The 12,919-nt window shown below is 39.4% G+C and overlaps 1 protein-coding gene across 7 annotated transcripts in view; it reads left to right on the top strand.

Moving 5' to 3' along the window:
- The window catches only part of Zfp40 (zinc finger protein 40), a 263,006-nt gene that overhangs the window by 90,062 nt on the left and 160,025 nt on the right, over positions 1-12,919 (top strand). For all 7 annotated transcript variants that reach the window (XM_063274800.1, XM_063274809.1, XM_063274810.1 and 4 more), the window contains one exon: positions 3,178-3,633. The gene's annotated coding sequence lies outside the window, so the exon portion shown is untranslated. The remainder of the gene's footprint in view (positions 1-3,177; positions 3,634-12,919) is intronic.

The following is a 12,919-nucleotide window of genomic DNA, read 5'->3' as shown; positions in this document are numbered from 1 at the left end:
TACAAAGCTGAAGTCTAAGTGGATTACGGACCTCCACATCAAACCAGATACACTCAAACTAATAGCAGAAAAATAGGGAAGAATCTCGAGCACAAGGGCACTGGAGAATACTACCTAAACAAAACACCAATGACTTATGCTCTAAGATCAAGAATCAAAAAAATAGGATCTCATGAAACTACAATGCTTCTGTAAGGCAAAGGACACTGTGGTTAGGACAAATGACAACCAACAGATTGGGAAAAGATCTTTACCAATCCTATAACTGATAGAGGGCTTATATCCAAAATATACAAAGAACACAGAAGTTAGACTGCAGGGAAACAAATAACCCTATTAAAAATGGGGTTCAGAGCTAAACAAAGTATTCACAGCTGAGGAATGTCGAATGGCTGAGAAGCACCTAAAGAAATGTTCAACGTCTTTAGTCAGAAGGGAAATGCAAATCAACACAACCCTGACACTCTACCTCACACTGGATAGAATGGCTAAGACCAAAAAGCCTGGTGACAACAGATGCTGACAAGGATGTGGAGAAAGGGGAACACTCCTCCAATGTTGGTGGGATTGCCGACTGCTAAAACCATTCCGGAAATCATTCTGGAGGTTCCTCAGAAAATTAAACATTGCACTACCTGAGGACCCAGCTATACCTCTCTTGGGCATATACCCAAAAGATGCTCCAATATATAACAAAGACACATGCTCCACTATGTTCATAACAGCCTTATTTATAATAACCAGAAGCTGGAAAGAACCCAGATGCCCTTCAACAGAGGAATGGATACAGAAAACATGGTACATCTATATAATGGTTTACTACTCAGCTATCAAAACAATGACTGTATGAAATTCATAGGAAAATGGATGGAACTGGAAAATATCCCGAGTGAGGTAACCCAATCAGAGAAAAAAACACATGGTATGCACTCATTGATAAGTGGATATTAGCCCAAATGCTCGAATTGCTCTAGATGCACTGAACACATGAAACTCAAGAAGGATGAGCAAAATGCAGATGCTTCACTCCTTCTTTAAAACGAGAACAAGAATACCCTTGGGAGGGACAGGGAGGCTAAGTTTAGAATAGATGCTGAAGGAACGCCCATTCATTGCCTGTCCCACATGTGGCCCATACATATACAGTCACCAAACTAGATACGATGGATGAAGCAAAGAAGTGCAGACTGACAGGAACTGGATGTAGATCTCTCCTGAGAGACATAGCCAGAATACAGCAAATACATAGGTGAACGTCAGCAGTAACCACTGAAAGGAGAATGAAACCCCCGTTGAAGCAATCAGAGAAAGGACTGAAAGAGCTGAAGGGGCTTGAGACCCTATATGAACAACAATGCCAACCAACCAGACTTTCCAGGGACTAAGCCACTACCCAAAGACTATACATGGACTGACCCTGGGTTCCATCTACATAGGTAGTAATGAATAGCCTAGTAAGGGCACCAGTGGAAGGGGAAGCCCTTGGTCCTGCCAAGGCTGGACCCCCAGTGAACATGATTCTTGTGGGAGGGCGGTAGTGGGAGGAGGATGGGGAGGGGAACACCTATTTCGAAGAGGAGGGGGAGGGGTTAATGGGATGTTGGTCTGGAAACTGGGAAAAGGAATAACATTTGAAATGTAAATAAGAAATTCCCAATTTAATAAAGATGGAAAAAATTAATAAAAAAGAAACTTGAACATACATCAAACAGGTGCTAAGACTGAAGCAGGGAGTTTTCTGAGATGGGGTTCAGAGCATCTGAGAACTGGACTGAGTATGGAATTTTCCTTTCCTTCAACAAACCTTAGGAGATTTGCCTAAAGGAAATTATTACCTAGAATACAAAGAAGAGGAACACTAGAAAGTCATCACAGGAAGCAGGCTTTTACCTCAATGCCCAAAGCAGGGGAGCTCATACCACTTCGTGCAAAGAAAAACCAAAGACCAGTTTCCAGGATATATGCAGACACAGTTTCGATATTACACAGATATGCAAGCAAAGTTGAGTTCACACCAAGAATGCAAAACTATTTTAACACCTACGAACTAATCAATGTTATATACCAAAGACATAGACTCAGTGAGAGAAGAAAAATACCTATGTCAATAGATACAAGAGGGGGCTGGGGATTTAGCTCAGTGGTAGAGCGCTTACCTAGGAAGCGCAAGGCCCTGGGTTCGGTCCCTAGCTCCGAAAAAAAAAGAACCAAAAAAAAAAAAATAGATACAAGAAACTCTGTGATAAAATGTGACATTTGCTGAGTATAAAAGACCTCAAAAATGTGAGGACAGACAAACATGTCAGGATTATAAAAACAAAGAGAAGCACAGCTAATGCAAACAGTATAAAAATTAGGACAAGTGCAGTTACTGTCCTCTAGTCAGAACTAACTTGAGTTATACTAGTGAGTACACAATTCAAGGTCAGGTAAAATCTTAACGGGGACAAAAGGGGATAGGCAGGAAAAATTGGACCTTCTGGAGGGGAATAACAGAACAAACACCTACCTCACATTAGACTGTTCATACTATCTAGGAATTTCTTAGACAGCCTGGTGGTAGCATTCATGGTGCCAAAAACTGCTATGCAGACTGGAGCTTCAGATAGTGGTATCAATGTCCACACCCAGCTATAGATCCTATGAGCTACAATCTTAATCTGCTATGTGAGGCATGTGCACCGATGCCATAGTGCCAATACGATTTGTGGGTAACAGAAGGTTTTCCGGTTCAATCTGAGGCCAGTACCACATTTGGGTTAGGGGTGTAAAAATATATGGGTTATAGTGGAAACCTGGTCAAAATAAAGGTCACAGCCCCTAGAAGGAAATCTGCTTCGGACATTTGCTACATGGTCAAATGGCTTGATTCACATAGATAGCTTGGTGCTGCTATCAGTCTATGTCAAAGAAACTTTGTTTCCAATGGGCAACAGTTATTTCAGAGACCCAAAATTAATCAAATACTGAGAAAACCTGACTGTTTACTAACTATAATGGGTAATCCCTTTACCAACATCTAATATTATTCTCAGTGAAATTTTGCAGAGTGATTTATGAAATAGAGTCTGGGAAAATCAACTTCATTTCTCTTTTTACTGTCACTTGAGCCCTACTTCACCCCTTGTTCAATTCTTCTAACATACCTGAATTCTTTACTATTGCTTCACCATCCAGGGTCCTCAGTTGATTCACAGGTGAGCAGATCTGGCTTTGGGAGACCTGCATATGGGAAGGAAATACTTCAGAGAGTACTTGGAACTTTTCGTAGAAAAAAAGCTTACATCTGCCAAAGGATAAACATGAAGCAAAGACAAAATAGCATGGCAATTGTCTCTTTCTCTGAGGATTTCACTTTCCTCCATGAAATGTGAAACTTAATCAAACAGAGTTCACACACATGAAGAGTTGTTTCCCAGTAACTCTGAGGAGGAGCAAGGAAGACTGCAAGATAATTATGCCGACCCACAGAATCCAGACTGATGTACTTTTACAAAAGGAGGTCTTTAAAAAAAAAGTCCTGACAACACGGTCGAGGCAAGAAATCCAGTCACAGAATTCAGTGTCAACAAACCATGAAATAACTGTTTGCCCACATGTGCTCTTCTTGAACTAAGGAGAAATGTTTCTGATGTAAGTGAGCAATCATAACTATTCAAAAACTGCTTTCAATTTTTATTTAATCTATAGTGACTTTTCTCCCTATAAAAACAGGGCAGCCTGATATTGCCCTTCCACAGCATGCATACTGGTCTGGGCATAGTGAGATATCAAAGAAACATAGGAAAAATGAGTAACTGAAGTGCTTATTAATATATCACAGTGGATATCTTTGCTAGGTGTTGTCTTGGTACCTGGTTCCTCTCTTGTGAGCCTCCTCTCCACTAACTTCCCCCCACTCCCAGCCCCTCCCCCCATTCATGGCCAGTTTAAGTGTGGACACTTCCAGATGCCTCTGGCTGTATTTTCTCTCATACTGGAAAGCCAAAGTTACTGCATAAGCACTACCTACCAAGAAACAAAAAACTTCCTAAAATGCTAGGAGTTGTAGTTCTCGGGAAAATAACAAACTCATAGGGGAATGAATATATATATATGTTATATATATATATATATGTGTGATAATTATATACATATATATATATGTGATAATTATATACATACATATATATATATATATATATATATATATATATATATATATATATATATATAGGTTTGTCCTTAGAAATCCCTGTAACATAAGACCCAAGTCCAAAGCTTGGTCAGTATTTAATATCTAGTAATGATTGCCCAAAAGGTGGTATGAATTTTTCTCAGGCAAATATCAGGATTAACATAAGCTACAACCAATCTTCTCAACCACACCTTACAGCAGTCATGTCCTAGGTTTTCATTCAGACCTAAGGCATAACAGTTGTACTCAACGTATAAAGACACATTTCTGACTGCTATTTTTACATCAAAGAATTCATACAAATAAGATGGAAAATAAAATAATAACGTTTAATAAAATTTAAAGTTCACAGTTGTAACTGTGGTGCTTTCTAACACATTTTTGACTCAATTAAATATTAACTGATGCTTGATCTGACTAATATATGCAAAACTCTCTGAGAAGGCCTTTTCTCCAGACCAGTGTGATGGAACAGGGGACTTAAGAAACCATGGATGAATTTGAATTCGAGGAGCTTTGTAACTGCTGGAGCAAAGAGAACTCAGCATACAAACTGCAGACACTGCAAATGATCCATGAGATTATTTTAGGGCAGTGTTCTGGCAACCATAAGATAAGTGAAAACATCAGGCTAACCCCAGTTCTTCCCAGATCTCAAACTTCCTGACAATTCCAAGATATCTACAACACAATTGTAAGAGCTGCACCATAAAGACTGGCTGTGGAAAATACACTGCTGCTCTACCCAGTCCATTTTGCAGGCCCACGGCTCCTCTGACCTGGGAGGTTCCCCTTACCATGCTGCTGACTCTGTCAAAAAGAACCCTTGAGGCCACTGAAGCTTAAGGGAGTTTTCAGATACCCCAATTAAAGCCCAGGGTCTTCAACCCCCCCTTACAGACCACGCAGCTCCCTGAGTCCTCCAGGGAAAGGTGGAATTTCCTGTCTCTCAAGCTTGCTTTCTTAGAGAGGCTCCTCCAGTACCCACCCAACATAGACCACTTCCTGTTATGTGATTCCTTTAAACCCACTTACTATAGGCTTTTTTAAATGTAATTAGCTTCCAATACTTTCCAGCTGGTTTTGGTTTTATTAACCCTGTAAAGTCTTCTGATCAGGCAGGGGTGTCCACCTATTAGGAGCAGCTCCTCCCACTCGGTGTTGGGCAGCCTGCCACACAGCTCCAGCTGCCAGGCTGACCTGGACTTGCTCTTTGTTCTGCACTGACTCTTGATCAAATAGGATGATCCACCTGGTATCTGACCCCCAACCTGGGTTCTGATCCCTTGAGATATAAGTTATTCCTTCTAACTTCCCACCTTGGAATACCAGGCCCCTGGACTAAACACACACACACACACACACACACACACACACACACACACACACACACACACACACACACTTCTGACGCTCAGACTACTCCCCAACAAAGTAAAACAAAGATTGACCATCATTGCCTCTAAGCACTAATCATATCTGTATCCCCTAAGGAAAGAAGTTTAAATATTCAATATAGAGAACTGAAAAACCAAAGTCATGTTCAAGAAGGTCAAAGCTTGTAAAGTATGTTAATAAACTCAAAAAAGGAAAAAAATTATTCACAGGCAAGAAAAAAAAAGCCAATATCTGAAAGAAGACAATGCAGAACATGGGAAAAAAACACAAAACAAAATAAAACAAAAACAAGCTCAAATGAAAAACATAAGAATGTAAGCCAAATAATAATAACTCAGAGAGATTAAGTGGGGCACAAAATATCAGACTGGAAGTCAAGATAGAGGAGCTGGACAGCTCAGTCAAAGAAAATGATGAATGAATTTAAATTAAATGCTATATGTAAATAGAACTCCTTAAACGTAAAAATGAAATTCCAGCTGAAGGTTCTATATGAAATATTCTAAATTTTAGACACAGTAACTCACCCTGGATAATCATTTCCACCACTATGTAAATGAAGTGACACTAAAGAGTCATTTATAGTCTTCTCACACAGACATTCACTACTACCAGTTAGTCTTGAAACACAATCTTAGCAATACTGACTTGGGGAAGACATTTGAAGAACGTAGGATTTTGAAATAAAATAGGTGTCTCAGTTTGTCAAGCAGCATATTAGCAGCCTAGTGCTGAGTTCATTCTGAGTCATACAATTGTCACCACTAGATGGGGAAATTGTCCTTTTGCTAATTAAAAAAAATTACTCTTCTGCAACGATGCTAAACATGTTTTTATTTAAAGGACAAAAATTCTTTATGAAATTCATTGGTAATGCAGAAAGGTGGGGCTGACAAAGATGGGGAAAATAAACAATGTATATGAGCACAGTAATAAACAAATCAGGTACACTATGCCATCTATAGCGCTGGGAATATTAAGGAAGAGGAGGGAGAAAGCAGTAAGAAGAAAAGGTCAGATGGGCATGACATGCCATTCTCCAGATTCCATACAACTATTGTAATCAGTAACTCACAGTAACTGTACTTCCTGAACTGAACTCATTCAAGACCAGCCCTAGCCACAATCAGTCTCAGAAGGGGAGAGGGACAAAGGACCCTCACACTAACTGTAGCTATAAGTAGATTTGAGGGGATGGCGAATTTCTGTGCTTAGTTGTGTCTCACCTGCTGAGACAACCAGCTTTCAACACGTAGTTCCAAAGCTACAGTCTCACTGATGATCCTGATTAATCACGATGGGTCACAAAACAAAATGAATAGAAATGAATATGAAAGTGAGAGAAAGGGAGAGGAAAGGTTAGTTGGAAGTATGGACCAGAATTGTAGTGAGTAAAGAATTACAGTGTGCACTACCAGAGTTATTCCATGTGAAATGACAAATAGCAATAATTGATAATAATGATAAGTCTATAATTTCATTTTTAATGTTTTTATCTGACATGTGATCAGATAATATTATCTATATAAAGAGTCTGGAAGCCTTGCTTCATTTTTACATCCAGGAATATTTTAAGTAGCTTCGGTATCAGTTATTTTCTGAGGGTTGACAGAATTCTGTGATGAATTATTAATCATTCAGATTTTTTTAATGAGTGTGCATTTATTGCTGATTTAATGTTTTGCTGTTAATTATCCATTTGTTGTATATTGGCGCAATTTTGGTATGTGGTATGAATCAGGGCATTTACCCATTTCTTTTAGAGTCTCGAACGTATTACTAGACGTCCTTAACCTCATTAGGTGACAGATGCGTTTGTAGACTCATGTCTACTGAATGGGCTCTGCAGTTAGCTTGGGTATTTCTCGGGTCACTGTTGACAAAAAGTCCAGTATAAATTCTGTTAGGGAGATGCAGACAATATCTTCTTTTTTTTTTATTTTATTAACTTGAGTATTTCTTATGTACATTGCGAGTGTTATTCCCTTTCTCGGTTTCCAGGCAAACATCCCCCTCCCGCCCTCCCCTTCCTTATGGGTGTTCCCCTCCCAACCCTCCCCCCATTGCCGCCCTCCCCCCACCAGTCTAGTTAACTGGGGGTTCAGTCTTAGCAGGACCCAGGGCTTCCCCTTCCACTGGTGCTCTTACTAGGAAATTCATTGCTACCTATGAGGTCAGAGTCCAGGGTCAGTCCATGTATAGTCTTTAGTTAGTGGCTTAGTCCCTGGAAGCTCTGGTTGCTTGGCATTGTTGTACATATGGGGTCTCGAGCCCCTTCAAGCTCTTCCAGTTCTTTCTCTGATTCCTTCAACGGGGGTCCTATTCCCAGTTCAGTGGTTTGCTGCTGGCATTCGCCTCTGTATTTGCTGTATTCTGGCTGTGTCTCTCAGGAGCGATCTACATCCGGCTTCTGTCGGTCTGCACTTCTTTGCTTCATCCATCTTGTCTAATTGGGTGGCTGTATATGTATGGGCCACATGGGGGGCAGACTCTGAATGGGTGTTCCTTCAGTCTCTGTTTTAATCTTTGCCTCTCTCTTCCCTGCCAAGGGTATTCTTGTTCCCCTTTTAAAGAAGGAGTGAAGCATTCACATTTTGATCATCCGTCTTGAGTTTCATTTGTTCTAGGCATCTAGGGTAATTCAAGCATTTGGACAGATAGCCACTTATCAATGAGTGCATACAATGTATGTCTTTCTGTGATTGGGTTAGCTCACTCAGGATGATGTTTTCCAGTTCCAAACATTTGCCTACGAATTTCATAAAGTCGTTGTTTTTGATAGCTGAGTAATATTCCATTGTGTAGATGTACCACATTTTCTGTATCCATTCCTCTGTTGAAGGGCATCTGGGTTCTTTCCAGCTTCTGGCTATTATAAATAAGGCTGCAATGAACATAGTGAAGCACGTTTCTTTTTTATATGTTGGGGCATCTTTTGAGTATATGCCCAAGAGAGGTGTAGCTGGATCCTCAGGCAGTTCAATGTCCAATTTTCTGAGGAACCTCCAGAATGATTTCCAGAATGGTTGTACCAGTTTGCAATCCCAACAACAATGGAGGAGTGTTCCTATTCCTCCACATCCTCGCCAGCATCTGTTGTCCCCTGAGTTTTTGATCTTAGCCATTCTCACTGGTGTGAGGTGAAATCTCAGGGTTGTTTTGATTTGCATTTCCCTTATGACTAAAGATGTTGAACATTTCTTTAGGTGTTTCTCAGCCATTCGGCATTCCTCAGCTGTGAATTCTTTGTTTAGCTCTGAACCCCATTTTTTAATAGGGTTATTTGTTTCCCTGCGGTCTAACTTCTTGAGTTCTTTGTATATTTTCGATATAAGGCCTCTATCTGTTGTAGGATTGGTAAAGATCTTTTCCCAATCTGTTGGTTGCCGTTTTGTCCTAACCACAGTGTCCTTTGCCTTACAAGAGCTTTGCAGTTTTATGAGATCCCATTTGTCGATTCTTGATCTTAGAACGTAAGCCATTGGTGTTTTGTTCAGGAAATTTTTTCCAGTGCCCATGTGTTCCAGATGCTTCCCTAGTTTTTCTTCTATTAGTTTGAGTGTGTCTGGTTTGATGTGGAGGTCCTTGATCCACTTGGACTTAAGCTTTGTACAGGGTGATAAGCATGGATCGATCTGCATTCTTCTACATGTTGACCTCCAGTTGAACCAGCACCATTTGCTGAAAATGCTATCTTTTTTCCATTGGATGGTTTTGGCTCCTTTGTCAAAAATCAAGTGACCATAGGTGTGTGGGTTCATTTCTGGGTCTTCAATTCTATTCCACTGCTCTATTCCATCTGTCTGCCTCTGTACCAATACCATGCAGTTTTTATCACTATTGCTCTGTAATACTGCTTGAGTTCAGGGATAGTGATTCCCCCTGAAGTCCTTTTATTGTCGAGGATAGCTTTAGCTCTCCTGGGTTTTTTGTTATTCCAGATGAATTTGCAAATTGTTCTGTCTAACTCTTTGAAGAATTGGATTGGTATTTTGATGGGGATTGCATTGAATCTGTAGATTGCTTTTGGTAAAATGGCCATTTTTACTATATTAATCCTGCCAATCCATGAGCATGGGAGATCTTTCCATCTTCTGAGGTCTTCTTCAATTTCTTTCCTCAGTGTATTGAAGTTTTATTGTACAGATCTTTTACTTGCTTGGTTAAAGTCACACCGAGGTACTTTATATTATTTGGGTCTATTATGAAAGGTGTCGTTTCCCTAATTTCTTTCTCGGCTTGTTTCTCTTTTGTGTAGAGGAAGGCTACTGATTTATTTGAGTTAATTTTATACCCAGCCACTTTGCTGAAGTTGTTTATCAGCTTTAGTAGTTCTCTGGTGGAACTTTTGGGATCACTTAAATATACTATCATATCATCTGCAAATAGTGATATTTTGACTTCTTCTTTTCCGATCTGTATCCCCTTGATCTCCTTTTGTTGTCTCATTGCTCTGGCTAGATCTTCAAGAACTATATTGAATAAGTAGGGAGAGAGTGGGCAGCCTTGTCTAGACCCTGATTTTAGTGGGATTGCTTCAAGTTTCTCTCCATTTAGTTTAATGTTAGCAACTGGTTTGCTGTATATGGCTTTTACTATGTTCAGGTATGGGCCTTGAATTCCTATTCTTTCCAGGACTTTTATCATAAAGGGGTGTTGAATTTTGTCAAATGCTTTCTCAGCGTCTAATGAAATGATCATGTGGTTTTGTTCTTTCAGTTTGTTTATATAATGGATCACGTTGATGGTTTTCCGTATATTTAACCATCCCTGCATGCCTGGGATGAAGCCTGCTTGGTCATGGTGGATGATTGTTTTGATGTGCTCTTGGATTCGGTTTGCCAGAATTTTGTTGAGTATTTTTGCGTCGATATTCATAAGGGAAATTGGTCTGAAGTTCTCTTTCTTTGTTGGGTCTTTGTTTGGTTTAGGTATAAGAGTAATTGTGGCTTCGTAGAAGGTATTCGGTAGTGATCCATCTGTTTCAATTTTGTGGAATAGTTTGGATAATATTGGTATGAGGTCTTCTATGAAGGTTTGATAGAATTCTGCACTAAACCCGTCTGGACCTGGGCACTTTTTGGTTGGGAGACCTTTAATGACTGCTTCTATTTCCTTAGGAGTTATGGGGTTGTTTAACTGGTTTATCTGTTCCTGATTTAACTTCAGTACCTGGTATCTGTCTAGGAAATTGTCCATATCCTGAAGATTTTCAAGTTTTGTTGAATATAGGTTTTTATAGTAAGATCTGATGATTTTTTGAATTTCCTCTAATCTGTTCTTATGTCTCCCTTTTCATTTCTGATTTTGTTAATTTGGACGCACTCTCTGTGTCCTCTCATTAGTCTGGCTAAGGGTTTATCTATCTTGTTGATTTTCTCAAAGAACCAACTTTTGGTTCTGTTGATTCTTTCTATGGTCCTTTTTGTTTCTACTTGGTTGATTTCCGCTCTGAGTTTGATTATTTCCTGCCTTCTACTCCTCCTGGGTATATTTGCTTCTTTTTGTTCCAGAGCTTTTAGCTGTGCTGTCAAGCTGCTGACATATGCTCTTTCCTGTTTCTTTCTGCAGGCACTCAGTGCTATGAGTTTTCCTCTTAGCACAGCTTTCATTGTGTCCCATAAGTTTGGGTATGTTGTACCTTCATTTTCATTAAATTCTAAAAAGTTTTTAATTTCTTTCTTTATTTCTTCCTTGACCAGGTTATCATTGAGTAGAGCATTGTTCAATTTCCAAGTATATGTGGGCATTCTTCCTTGATTGTTATTGAAGACCAGTTTTAGGCCGTGGTGGTCCGATAGCACGTATGGGATTATTTCTATCTTTCTGTACCTGTTGAGGCCAGTTTTTGACCAATTATATTGTCAATTTTGGAGAAAGTACCATGAGGAGCTGAGAAGAAGGTATATCCTTTTGCTTTAGGATAGAATGTTCAATAAATATCTGTTAAGTCCATTTGGCTCATGACTTCTCTTAGTCTGTCTACATCTCTGTTTAATTTCTGTTTCCATGATCTGTCCATTTTTGAGAGTGGAGTGTTGAAATCTCCCACTATTATTGTGTGAGGTGCAATGTGTGTTTTGAGCTTTAGTAAGGTTTCTTTTACGTATGTAGGTGCCCTTGTATTTGGGGCATAGATATTTAGGATTGAGAGTTCATCTTGGTGGATTTTTCCTTTGATGAATATGAAGTGTCCTTCCTTATCTTTTTTGATGACTTTTAGTTGGAAATTGATTTTATTTGATATTAGAATGGCTACTCCAGCTTGCTTCTTCTGACCATTTGCTTGGAAAGTTGTTTTCCAGCCTTTCACTCTGAGGTAGTGTCTGTCTTTGTCTCTGAGGTGTGTTTCCTGTAGGCAGCAGAATGCAGGGTCCTCGTTGCGTATCCAGTTTGTTAATCTATGTCTTTTTATTGAGGAGTTGAGGCCATTGATCTTGAGAGATATTAAGGAGTAGTGATTATTGCTTCTCGTTATATTCATATTTGGATGTGAGGTTATGTGTGTGTGCTTTCATTCTCTTTGTTTTGTTGCCAAGACGATTAGTTTCTTGCTTCTTCTAGGGTATAGCTTGCCTCCTTATGTTGGGCTTTACCATTTATGATCCTTTGTAGGGCTGGATTTGTAGAAAGATATTGTGTAAATTTGGTTTTGACATGTAATCTTAGTTTCTCCATCTATGTTTATTGAGAGTTTTGCAGGATACAGTAACCTGGGCTGGCATTTGTTTTCTCTTAGGGTCTGTATGACATCAGTCCAGGATCTTCTGGCCTTCATAGTTTCTGGTGAGAAGTCTGGTGTGATTCTGATAGGTCTGCCTTTATATGTTACTTGACCTTTTCCCCTTACTGCTTTTAATATTCTTTCTTTATTTTGTGTGTTTGGTGTTTTGACTATTATGTGACGGGAGGTGTTTCTTTTCTGGTCCAATCTATTTGGAGTTCTGTAGGCTTCTTGTATGCCTATGGGTATCTCTTTTTTTAGGTTAGGGAAGTTTTCTTCTATGATTTTGTTGAAGATATTTACTGTTCCTTTGAGCTGGGAGTCTTCACTCTCTTCTATACCTATTATCCTTAGGTTTGATCTTCTCATTGAGTCCTGGATTTCCTGTATGTTTTGGACCAGTAGCTTTTTCCACTTTACATTATCTTTGACAGTTGAGTCAATGATTTCTATGGAGTCTTCTGCTCCTGAGATTCTCTCTTCCATCTCTTGTATTCTGTTGGTGATGCTTGTATCTACAGCTCCTTGTCTCTTCTTTTGGTGTTCTATATCCAGGGTTGTTTCCATGTGTTCTTTCTTCATTGCTTCTATTTCCATTTTTAATTCCTTCAACTGTTTGA

Source organism: Rattus norvegicus, chromosome 1 (assembly GCF_036323735.1).
Source record: "Rattus norvegicus strain BN/NHsdMcwi chromosome 1, GRCr8, whole genome shotgun sequence".
Taxonomy (NCBI): domain Eukaryota; kingdom Metazoa; phylum Chordata; class Mammalia; order Rodentia; family Muridae; genus Rattus; species Rattus norvegicus.
Note: the sequence above shows the minus strand (reverse complement) of the source record. Positions and strands in the feature narration are given on the sequence as shown.